Below are 9,616 nucleotides of genomic sequence, written 5' to 3'. Positions count from 1 at the left end.
ATAACACACGCTATAAATCACAGTGATTCACACACTTTACTTACGGTACCTACTGTGTTCGTTTGACTCAATTATCTATCTTTTCAATCTATCTGCATATCTATCTATGCAATCCATCTCTTCGATTTATCTGCCTATATCTCTTCTATCTATGTAATTGCGCTGGTTTTTCTCGCCAGGCTTATATACTAAAAAAGAGGGTGCCTGGCAAACACTCGGATATTCGCGAAGTTCCTCGATAAGTCATGATCCTTCTAGAAACTCCAGCGCGCATGCTCCCAGCATCGCGTCACTTCCGCTGTCGTAACAATACCTATATACATAATTACTGCACTTATATACACAATTAAGATGAACAAGTTGGAGTTACTCACCAACATGAGCCCCAACAACAGCTCTTCCAATGCAGTTGAGAATTTTTATTGCACTGTTGTAGTGTGGTAAATACTCTCTATCTAGCTTTCATGAGATTTTTCCGAGTACATGTCAAATCCTTCCCAGGAGCCAATGTACTTCCTTCTCAAACTGTATTGGTGGATCTCTATGTTTCAACAGACAGCCCTTTTAAGAAATATAAAATATCCAGGCCTCTGTCCACCTGGCTTCCTGATCCTGAAAGCGGTGCTTTAAAAAATGCGATTTGCATCAGCATTAGCTGGTCTTTTACCTTGGTCAGGGTCTTCATGGAGAACTTTACCTTTTCAGTCCTTATCTCTAGACTAGGTTCTTCAAATAATGCCTTACAGACCAATGTCCAAAGCTAGCCTCATAACTCTACCCAACATTTAAATAAAACTCCAGTATTCCCAATGAAAATCTTGCTCCATGTTATGTTATCAGTGACGGATTTATATTGTTTTGAACAACATTTAGAAAAACTTTATGTAGTTCTATAGAAGTATACTACATTTTGGGGTGAATATCGCCAGTTCCTGTTGAAGATTTTATTGTATTCTTTTTAAAAAAAACAGCTTTGTCTTCAGTAAAAAAAATTATAGGATTATTTTCTCACCTATAATCAAATTGAACTAGGCATGAATCTTAGCCTGTCCTTAACATATGAACAACAAGGAAGCAGTTAGTATGTCAAGACTATTTTCTACACTCACTGCTGAGGAAAGAAAAGTAAAAACAAAAATTTTAAACATAGTCCTTTATTCATCTAAATTGTTCAGCATACAAGCTGTTTAAGATGCTAAAAATAAATATGAAGCCAAGCATATCATTTGATTCTTCATTTATCACTGACTTATTACGATTTTGGTGCCACTCCTCATAAGTAACCCCAGACAAAGCAAAACCCTTAATTTGTAGCATTAATGGTACAAAGTCTTCAAATACTGTATAAGTCCATACAATATACAGTCCACTACTATAAGATTACAGATTATGTGTGAAATTCCTTGAAATAATAGGTTGAGCTTCATATTTACTTTAGTACCATAGTTAGCTCTTTCTTTGAATGATTTTTTACAGGAGGATCTAGAATCCAAAATAAAACTTTCAAACAACTACCAATTTTATCACTTACAAGAAACATTTACTAAACCCATGCCTAGCCAGGACTAGATACAAACGTCAATAAGCAATACAACACAAATCTCAGTGTTATTAATTTCAATAACAATGGAATTAGGGGGAAAAAACCAGAAGAAGAAAAACTTATATCCAAAAACAACAACAAAACACAATGTTCCAAAATTAAACCACTTCTCAAGATCAAAAACAATATCAAGCAATAATTCTAACTATATCTCTTGAACTAACTTGTTTACAAGATCAAGAAAGGCTTTTTATTTATTGGTTAGACCACGAGGTTACATCTTATTTGACTAGCTATTACCATAAATCTACATAATCTTTTATAACGTTAATATTTGTACGTCACCACTAGGGGAAGCTTTTATCATTTTCATAATATGTATATACACATAGTCAAAACCAACGTGTTCTAAATAGAAGGTGAGTTAGTGCTCTGATATGTAACTGCAAATTCATACTGATAGTTGAACTAAGCGATAGAAAGAATAATAAATGAACGGTAAACAAATCATAACACATTAATTGTACAATTCGCTATCTCACAAAATCAAGCAAGCCAAATTCGATTTCTTCGTTACTGTAGTGTAATTTGTAATTATTAATAGTCTGAGGGTGGCAATTAACCACTGTAGATTTAGAATTTCTATTTCAGCATTTGACCTGCAGTATTCCTATTATTTTTAGTATTAAGGAATAAGCGCCTGCGATTTATCTTATTTTGTTGAAAAATTACGAAGTTGTCCTTCGGTTTTTTACCTACTCTGCTGCGTTTCTGTACCACAAAGGGGACAATTCATAACTTGGGTTTTAGAAAGGTTAGTATTGTTCGTTAAGATCAGTGCGAAGTTGAACGTAGATTGTGACATTAACAATTCGATGTTATGTATAAGACTTTTTTAAATATAACAATAAATACAAAACGTAATTAATCAAGACATTAGAATTGACCTTATGATTGAAACTTCAGTTACTGATAGACTGTGTAAGCTTGGGATTAACTTTAAGTTTAAAAAGTATTTAATATTAAGTATTCTTTTATGGAATTATGCACGTCAAAACTGTAATCAGTAGGCCTGTACAGTTTACTAGTATTAATATCTATACTATAGTCATTTTGTCAACTGAATTTAAGAAATGTAAGCTTGAAAAAATTTTCTTGAGTAATTTAATAAAAACTGTGATTGCACCTAGCATACGTCAGTTTTAGATTTGTAAATTGTTTTTTATTCTATGTTTGAAATTAGGAATTTAAAGCCTAAGGAAAAGTCTATTTTCAAATTGAAACTGGAAGTGAGTGTAAGTTATAACATAGTCTATCCTTAGCACATAATTTATTTATATAAAGTAGGAATATTATTTTATCATAAAAAAAATTAATGACCAGGTACAGTTTAACTTAAAGTTAAATAGAATTACAGTGAATAATAAAATTTCACTGCAACTTTTAAGTGCAACGGTGCAAGTTATGATCTATGAAGTGACATAAGGCCTACAATAAATAAAGCTAAAAATTAACTGCTGAACTACAACTTCACAGATATTTGAATATATGTAGTTATATTTGAACTTTTTTATCCAACAGTTACTGATGGGGTTCTTCCCATAGGGTTTTTAAACACATTTTTCTGTTAACTATGTAGGCCTGGTGGTTAGGAATCTCAACTCACAATCTGCAGGTAACAGATTCGAATCCATTACCAAATTTGTTCAATCTTTCAGTTATGGGAACATTATAATATGCCTATGAGGGTCAATCCCACTATTCAAGTAAAGTAGCCCAAGAGTTGGCAGTGGGTGGTGTTAACTGCCTTTCCCCTAGCCTATCACTTATAAATTGGGGATGGCTAGCACAGCTAGTTATGCATGTAATTCAACAAACAAAGAAATTAAACTGAGTGTTAAATTGTTTCTTAACCCATGACTTTGTTGATTCAGGGCTCCTAATAACATACATACATGTTATGAGTCTCACAAAACAACGTGAAAAAATATCATGAATGTTGCAATTAATTCTGATGATTACTGTTGTGGATTACTCCGATGTACTTAAATCTTAACACACAAATTTTTTTGATAAACTCTATGTTGAGTGTTGTAACAACCATGTTATACAACTTAAGTATACTTTTTGATATAAATATTTACCTATTATAATCCTTCTCTCCTGTTTTTTCCCTTTGAAAATGCAAGAGCTTATAATCATCATAATGGCCAGCATTGAAAAAATAGTTGCTTAGAACTTGCTAGGTTGGGCATTTGCCTGAAAATACAAATTCTGAGAATCCCAAGTTCTAGTTTCAGCCAGGGCATATTTCTTAACGTCATGTTACATTGTATTGGCACTCATCTAGTGGTCATCTAATCCCTGAAGGCTATCCAGTATTCTAAGCATCTCAGTTTTTGTTTTAAAGTTCACAGTATTCACTAACTTTTGCCAACTCCTGCAAAACATGAATAAGTTCCCACACTTTCAAAAACAGGTACTGCTCTGGTTCATAAAATTTTGGATCTAAAAAAAAATTGCCAACCTCAGAATTCTGTTGCTAATTTACCAGGAGCTAACTTTTGAACAAAGTGATGTGAATATACTCATACAAATGTTACTATACATAACTTTTACTTTGCTATTGTTGTAAGGTGCCATATCATTGAGTGGATTTTTTGGTAAAAATATTGTCAAATCCAGTCTAGGTAACAATAAAAAATTAACTTATTTCTTCAATAAATGAATAATATTTGTGACAGGCTACATTTACTTGTAAGCCTGACTTCAAATACAACAATTCAAATAATCTTTAACAGAACCTTCAAACACTAATGTACACCTAACTTGCAAATGTACAAAACTTACTTCAAGAATTTTAGTCACAGATATATAATAATTCTCGCTGTCTGCTACTAAACTGGATCACTCAATAATCATTGATTTCTCATTTTCTCATTATTATTTTGTGAAATGTCTAGATGATAATGTCACAATCATTACATAATTACAAGCTCCCTCTAATAAACACAAATTTAGATTAAGACATTGAAAGTATAGCTATCATATCTCGGTTACAGACACATGGATTTCCAACTGTAAGAATTTGTGACTTTGGCAATCATGATACATGAGGAGTTACACTGAATTGTTTTGGATGAACAGATGAAGTTCTTGGTGGAATTTTTAGAACTATTAGGATTAAGGAACAGTTTCACTTACTAAGCTATGTATGGCAGCTGAATGAAAACCAAAGGGGACAATTTAGAAATATTTGACTATGCCATAATTTAATTTACACTTTCCTATGATGTTGATGATGATATGAATATATGGAATTTATGCAAAGAAATGATAATCAGATTGAAGAAACAATTTTTTATTCTTATATTCAACTGTTATTTTTAATAAAAATGGTTCAATTTAGCTTGGTCCTTGTTTGGGAAAAGCCATATAAGGACCAGACATGAACTGGTGTCATAGTGTGAAGTGATAATCAAACTTAATTGAACATAATTATGAAATCCAATGGCTTTGATTAGTTTTTATATTCTTTGTTAAGTATTCCTCAATCTTAATTATTCTATTACCTGTTGAACTGGCACATTTAAGCAGACAAAATAACTACTTGTGATTTTATCTGCACATTAAACAGACACCAGGTTATAACAATGATGTTAATGAAATATTGATGTTTAGATTTTACTGGCATCAAATGTAGGTATAAAAAATTGCCAAATGCTAAATTTTGACATGAACAAAGTGAAAAAAAGCCCAGTGGCCCCTTAAAGTTTCATGCTTTTCTGTAATAGAATAATTCTTAAATATATACATTTGTGGTTTACTTACGTAAATTAAAAATAAATGGTGTGGTTGATAAATAAATATCCATAAGAGAGTAAAATAAACAACAGTTGGGTACAACACAGAGTTGCATGAGAATAGTCAACAAAACAGTTGATTATTTGGTGAAATCAAATTAGTAACATATAGTATAAGAAAAACAGTACTTTTGCACTTTGCTCTTTCAAAAGTTATATGTACATGATACCATGAGTTGGTCACTAAAAATAATTTTTCAAGTTTGGGACTCCTGACCAGTACTAAGCTGATTGGATGATGGATCAAATTAACTTTGTGCATGCTTGGTTGATTAGTTGGCCCGATGTGCTGTATGTGATAGTCTGAAGGTGCCATGTTGTGTTGTTAATTATTGGAGGCTTGTTGCTAGATTGAGTTGTGTACTTTGCTGAGGGCTGAAATTTGTACAATGTTTGAGTGTGTGTATGTGAAGGAATAGTCAGAATGGGGGTTATCTACTTGTAGGATTTGAATCCTTATAGCTTTGTTACTAGATCATTGACTTCAGAACACTAGTATAAGCTAATTGTCCCAGATTCATGCCCAATGAAAGGCCAGATTTTTCAGGGTCATAGTGTTATAGGAGGCAAAACTATGGCATAGGGTATGTACTGTTGAGTAAACTTAATTTTAGTACCTAATCTAGGGTGGAGACCAACGATCCTGAAATTAATCTGAACATAACAATTTTTGGAAATTGTTTTGACTGCCACATGTTTTTTTTCCCACTTTCTCTTGCTGCGGTAACCCACTTTTTTGTATGTGATCTAATTTTTGGGGAATTATGCTAATTTGCTTGTTACTTACCAGTACCAAATAATAGGTGAAGCTTATATTTTCACCATATTCTTTAACATAATTGTGCAGCTGTGTCACAAGTGGTGACCAAACTCATATCTATTAAAAATTTAAAAAAAAAGAACTAAAAGTAGTAAGTAAGTTACAGACCATTTAATAAAACAGGTTTTGTTTAAAAATTGTTGAAAAATGATATTAAAATAATATCTTTGCCCCTCCCCCCCACATACACAAAAAATCTTTAATCATAAACAGATTAGGTTCATAATAAACTTATGAAAATTGTTATAAGTAATGAACATGAAATAATCCAAACACAACCCTTCTAATCAAATTCTACTAATTGGAAAAATGTTCATTTATCACCGATCAGTTACGGAACCTTCTAGTATTAGTGATTTTAGATTTATTGTTAACTTCTAATATAGAAATGGTTGAAAAGGTGGAGACTGGAAAACATCTGGGTGCAAGTGATCATTGCTCTATTAGGTTTAGTATTTTACTGCATACATAGATCAGGAATAATGAGATTTTAGTTACAAATTTCAAAAAAGAAAATTTTGAAGGGATACAACAAGAATTATCAGTTGTGAATTGGACAGCTGAATTAATTGGAGACACTGATCAAATGTGGAAAATAAAAATATTTTAAATTATTTAAGGTAAACACGTTCCTTATAGAAAAAAAAATGGCTGCAAAAGGGGCAAGGGATGAAGAAATGCTTCATAAATTTAATAACTAAATTATTTGCTATGTCAGGAGACTTAGATGGTTATAGAAGATCAGTTGGGTTGGTCAAATAGGAAACTAGGAAATCAAAAAAGGTTGGCTGAAAATGTAAAAATGAACAATAAGGATTTCTTTAAATACATTAAGGGGAAGGAAAATGTTAGGATGGGATAGGGCCTTTGAGGGATGATAAATGAAGGATCATATCTAATGATTATGGGATGGCTGGGTTATTTAATTCTGCTTTTTCTTCAAATTTTGCTGATAAAGATTTAATAAATATTCTCTGGTCTGAACAGCTGCTAGAAACAAGATTTTCACATCAATTTTGAGCTTGTTATGAAAAAAATTGAGAAGTTTAAAGAGTGATAAAGCTCCTCGTCTAGATAATATTTACCTGAGGGTTTTGAAGAGGTTATGAATTGGATATGTGAGCCACTTGCTACTATTTTTTGTAAGTCCTTGAATAGTGGTCAAGTACCAGAAGATTGAAAGTTGGCAAATGTTACTACTATTCTCAAGGGAGGGGATAAGAATTGTCTCAATAATTATACACCTATTATTATTCTTACATCAATAGTGGGAAATGTTTTTGGAAGTCTGATAAAAGATGCTTTGGAAAGGCATTTAAGGTTTAGCTTTTTTTCGGGATAGTCAACCTAGTTTTACTATGGGAAAATCTTTCCTTACTAACCTTTTGACATTTTTTGAAGAGATTACTGCTTAAGTAGATGAGGGTGAGGGTGTGGATTTGATGTATCTGGATTTTCAGAAAGTATTCATAAGTTGCCACATAAAAGGCTTGTTAACTTAGAAACAAGATATCTATTGGTGTGGTGGATAAGTTGGTTTATTGGATATTAAAGTTGGTTGAATGGAAGGAAAGTTGTTATACAAGGCTCAGTTTTGGACTTTTACTTTATTTGATTTATATCATTGAAATAGATGAAGGAATGGTGAATAAATTATTTGAATTTGCTGATAATATTAAAGTCTTGAGTGTTGCTAGCTGTGAGGTGGATGGTGCTGCTGCTATAAAAAATGATTGTCATTTGGTGCATTAGGCAGATAAATGATAAGTGGCTTTTAATTATAATAGATGCAGGATAATGCAAGTGGATTATCATAAATTATAAATATACTTTTGATGGGAATAACCTTAACAGTATTATGGAAGAAAAGGATCTCAGTATTCTGGATGACCAGTGTCTGAAGCCACCCAAGCAGTATGCTGTTGCAAGTGTAGGGTGTGCTGTTAATTTGATTTTACATCTATACAAAATTTGCTGGATATGTAAAATAAGAAAAGTTACATTTAGTTATAATTTTATAATTTAATTGCTTGCTTTGATAGATGAAAGTGATTGTTTGATATCTCAAAGTGACTTCGATGTTGCCAATCATGTTTCATTAAAACTTGTATTGAGCGTTTTGCACTATTACGTGTTTCTGAGTTTGACATAACTCTCAAAAGTAAACTTACTGTAATATTTCTCTAAGCTATTGTGCTTGTCTGATTAGTTGAAAATGTTGTAACCATGAATCATAAAATGTAAGTAGCTAACTTGATTGTTTAGAATCAGTACTATCGTTTTATTGGATCTGACACATTTACTGTAAAATGTTGTTAACAAGAACTAAAAATACTCTTGGAGTGCATCCCCTTCCAAGCAATGTTTTTGAATTTTGTAGTAACAAACCTAAAATATATATTCCAAACAATTCCTCACTTTGAAAAATGTAGGTGTAGGTGCCACGAACCTCTTGGTATCCCAAGTTGTTCTGAGTTTTGATTATTTTTTAAAATCTCAAGTTGTTAGATACATTATAATGAAAATGGTTGACCTACAGTATGACCTTAACCTTTGAGCTAAAAAATTAGTCCTTGAGATACACTCAATTTTTCTACAAACTTGGGTCAAAAATCAGATGAAAGATTTTTGAGTTATACCATTCACACATATACACAGGAGTGAAAAACAATACCCATGCTGTCCAACAGGTCTTAAAATCTGCACAGGGCTAGACTATAATGATTACTTCTTTGCACTAGTTACTCAGGGCCATATTTATGCATAGGCAGAGTAGGCAGCTGTGTAGGGTGGCAAATTTAAGAAAGATTGATTGAAAGCAGCAACAAAAATTTGATTAATTATGTTTTTATTTAATTTTGTAATATGGGGGAGTTGAAACACGCCATACCAGATAGAGATACCAATCAAGAGCACTGAGTGAATATGGGATTGAACACATGATTAATCACTTAACTAATACAAAGGCATCATTTTTGGAGTGATCACATGGAGTTGGAGGTGGCAAAAAATATCTGCCTAAGGACATCACTATACCTTAATATGGCCCTGAAGTTATTTGTCACATTTCCATTCTTTCAAAAGTATTAGGTCGTCAAGAAATTAATGTTGCTTTTTTTTTAGATGAAAAAAACTCAAACAAATTGTATATCAAAACAAAACATTTATTAAATAAAATAGTCTCCATTCTTATCGATGATGCTTTTCCATCTTACAATTAGGTTGTTAATGCACTGATTAAAGAAATCACTTGGCTTTGAAGCAAAAAACATGCCGATGTCCTCTTTAACACCTTCCACATTTGCATATGTTTTCCCGTTAAGATGGTAATCTGATGGTGCCATATCTGGAGAATATGGTGTGTGTGTGTGTGGGGGGGGGGGGGGGGGG

At 32.3% G+C, this 9,616-nt stretch overlaps 1 protein-coding gene across 2 annotated transcripts in view; it reads left to right on the top strand.

Moving 5' to 3' along the window:
* The first annotated feature begins 1,894 nt into the window (after positions 1–1,894).
* LOC106457000 (mediator of RNA polymerase II transcription subunit 30-like) overlaps positions 1,895–9,616 on the top strand; it is a 37,277-nt gene continuing 29,555 nt past the window's right edge. Inside the window, exon 1 of one of the 2 annotated variants that reach the window (XM_013916385.2) lies at positions 1,895–1,962. The gene's annotated coding sequence lies outside the window, so the exon portion shown is untranslated. The other variant, XM_013916387.2, reaches the window with a different exon arrangement.

This window comes from Limulus polyphemus, unplaced genomic scaffold (genome assembly GCF_000517525.1).
Source record: "Limulus polyphemus unplaced genomic scaffold, Limulus_polyphemus-2.1.2 Scaffold279, whole genome shotgun sequence".
Classification (NCBI taxonomy): Eukaryota; Metazoa; Arthropoda; class Merostomata; order Xiphosura; family Limulidae; genus Limulus; species Limulus polyphemus.
Note: the sequence above shows the minus strand (reverse complement) of the source record. Positions and strands in the feature narration are given on the sequence as shown.